The sequence below is a fragment of the Nuphar pumila genome, chromosome 1, assembly GCF_984573655.1.
Source record: "Nuphar pumila chromosome 1, dmNupPumi1.hap1.1, whole genome shotgun sequence".
NCBI classification, from domain to species: Eukaryota; Viridiplantae; Streptophyta; class Magnoliopsida; order Nymphaeales; family Nymphaeaceae; genus Nuphar; species Nuphar pumila.
In genome coordinates, this window is record NC_143249.1 from 11,932,731 (window position 1) to 11,935,834 (window position 3,104).

General features: G+C 41.2%; 1 pseudogene; it reads left to right on the forward strand.

The window, feature by feature from the left end:
* Nucleotides 1–566: 566 nt before the first annotated feature.
* LOC149847977 (ethylene-responsive transcription factor ERF003 pseudogene) lies at nt 567–1,592 on the forward strand (annotated as a pseudogene).
* Nucleotides 1,593–3,104: the final 1,512 nt, after the last annotated feature.

Below are 3,104 nucleotides of genomic sequence, written 5' to 3' on the forward strand. Positions count from 1 at the left end.
ACGAGGAGAAACCAACGTTATGGTTCAGAGTCTTCAGACATTCTGTGAGGAGCTGAGAGGTGCCACGTTTTGGTGCGTGGCATAAAACTCCATGAGTACTCTCCCCTCTGCCAACGAGGGAGGATCAGGTGCGATGTGATTGCACACTTTTAATGTACTGCTGTACCTGATCACCCACCATCTTTGAGATGCAACCTGTCAGCTGTAGGGCCCAACAGCAGATGATGGGTGATCAGGTACAACAGCATACTTAAAGTGTGCAATCACATTGCACCCGATCTCAATTCTCTGCCCATCCGGGGGTAGTTTTCCATTTTGGTTGGTTCATCAAGGAATACTTAGAAAAGCAAGTGGTGCTGTGGTCATTTTTTGATAACTTGATCTTGTAAAAAATTTTGTGGGGGGCATGCCCACCTAAAGTGAAAATTGGTTGCCAGCCCAATAACAGGATTTAGTTATTAAAACCCCATACATCCTCCCTCACATGTTTGTGTCCATAAATTTGATTCCAAGACCTTCCTAGTGCTTCTGAACCAACAAGCTCTTAAAAAAAAAGTGAGTGCAGCATGGCAAGGCCACAGAGATACAGAGGAGTCAGACAGAGGCATTGGGGCTCGTGGGTTTCCGAAATTCGCCATCCTTTACTGTAAGTTCCTTCACCACTCTTGTCTAAGGGTAGCTCATGATTTATTTCTGTTGGTGTTCTCTTGTTGCATACACATACTTTCAATAATTCACTGATACTGAATTTAATATAACCTGAACTCATATCCCAATGCCAAGATTCTTTCATAGAACCTGTCCATTAAGGGGGATTTTGGATAGACACAGCTATCCCGAAAAAGTGGGATAACTTAGAAACTTGCATTGAACTCCATAATGGAAATTTCCAGCTCATCACAGCTTTTCTGGTTGTGGGTGCGTAGCAAGATCCTTCGAAGCATGTCAGTGGCAGTTTCTAAACTATAATTTAGAACAAATCTTTATTGGTTTACGAGCCACGCCACGGATTTTTCTTAAAGTTGTGGAGGATCTTTGATTGTTTCAGGAAAACAAGGATTTGGCTTGGGACATTTGAGACAGCAGAGGATGCAGCTAGAGCCTATGATGAAGCAGCCCGGTTGATGTGCGGGTCGAGAGCAAGAACCAATTTTCCTTACAATCCCAATGCTTCTCCATCTTCTTGCTCTAAGTCCCTGTCTCCTGCCCTCGCAGCAAAGCTGCAGAGATGCCAATTGGCCTCTCTTCAGTTAACGAGGCCAGACATCGACAAAGTAAGCAACTATGACAGCAGAAGCAACACCAACAGCAATAAGAGTCATGGAGGAAACAGCATTGGACAACAGTCCTTTACTTGCCTGCGCCTCGACACCGGGAAATCCGGCGACATCGGTGTCTGGCAGGACAAGCTAGTAGGCCGGCAGCGGGAGTCCAGCTGGGTCATGAAGGTCCAGTTGGAGAATGATCAGCAGAGCACTCCTGTGGATGATGACTACATACAACAGATGATTGATGAGCTGCTTGATTACGGCTCTGTGGAGTTCAACATTTCTTCCTCAGCCACTGCCTCCTCTTCCTCTTTACAGCATTGACTACATTAATAAGAGGAGGAGAGAATGAGGAGTGTTTTGGGTCTGAAATTCTGGTCTTCCTCTGCTAACTTGATTCTTTGTAGTGACCCAATTCTGTTTCAGCACTATTTAAGTAGTATATCTATAGATAAAAGCTTTTCTAGTTCATCATATGCTTATGTACAGAGTAAATGGAAAAAGTGATTATATTTTTAGTTTCCTAGATATCTTTTTAGGATTTCATGCTTTTGTAGTCGAATCTATTGGCAAGTGGAACCATAAACCTCATGAACAGAAAAAATTCCTGCTAATATACAAAAATGTGGATAATCAAATTGGATCATAAATTGCTGGGTAGTTGTGAAGGTGCTGAGTTGAAGACCCCGGTTCAAACCCCGCTGGCACATGGGTGTGTTAGCTTTCAGAGGTGGGCTACGTAAGGCAGGGTGGTCATGGGTCCCCACCTGAGATTTTTCTTGGCCTTCGGCAAGGGTTCCTCGTCATAACAAAAAAGGATCATGGATTGGTTTCTCTCAAGTACATCGCCAATTTAATTCTTTCATGAGATCTGCTGGAAAATGGCACCAGAGGACTCTAGATAGAAAGATTGAGGTTATATATGGTAGTTAAGAGTGACTGATATGCCTAATTAACATTTGTTATGCATAATAAAATACCCATTTGAATTCTAACCATGACATAAAAATATGGTTGTTCATGAGGGTTCTTACCACCTGAAGAAATAGGTCGACTTAAAGCTTTCAAGTTGAAAGAGGTATACCCAAAGTGAGAGTCCTTCGCTGTAAGGGCCAAAGCAAATGAGAAACTATCCCCAGTGGGCAAAGAGGATTACTCGTGAGGTTTTACACTGCAAACATCCACTCACGTTCACGGTCAATGTGACACCTATTGCGGCGATTTTTTTAAGCAAAAAAAAGGTCTCAAAAGTGTTTCAAAAACTGCATGGGAAAATTGAATGTTGGTTTGCCACTAAATTCTAACATATTTTTTCCTTCTGTTTGAAGATTGATAGCATTTAATGTAAAAGGCAGTGCTGTTCGTTTGGAAAGGACCTGAGCAATATTGTCAAACTGTGTCAGAAGGGAGGTTGGTGAGAGTTATGATAGGACAGCATATTAACTTTTGTATGGTCGGTTTCTCTTTAATAATTGCGATGGTAAAACACATTTTTTTTATTCTAACAGCATGTGACTTCACATGACTTAACTGTATGCTGAATACAATTAGTCTTCTTCCAGTAGAGTAAATGTTTATATTCTCAACTTTCTTCTGGTTCTGTTGACCATCCCATAAAAAATACTGTAATATAGACTCAAGCAAAGCAGTGAGCCCTTTGCAATTTCTTAACATTGATGAGGAAAAGTTGTTATAAAGAGCATGAGAGAAATATGGTAGATTATAGGAAAGTCAGTTGGTCATTACTTTTAGTATTAGTTTTCTTGGGTTGGTTTTTCATTTCAAGGTGAGAAGGATCTTGTCATTACTATTGTATCTATTTCTTTTTCTTTTTCA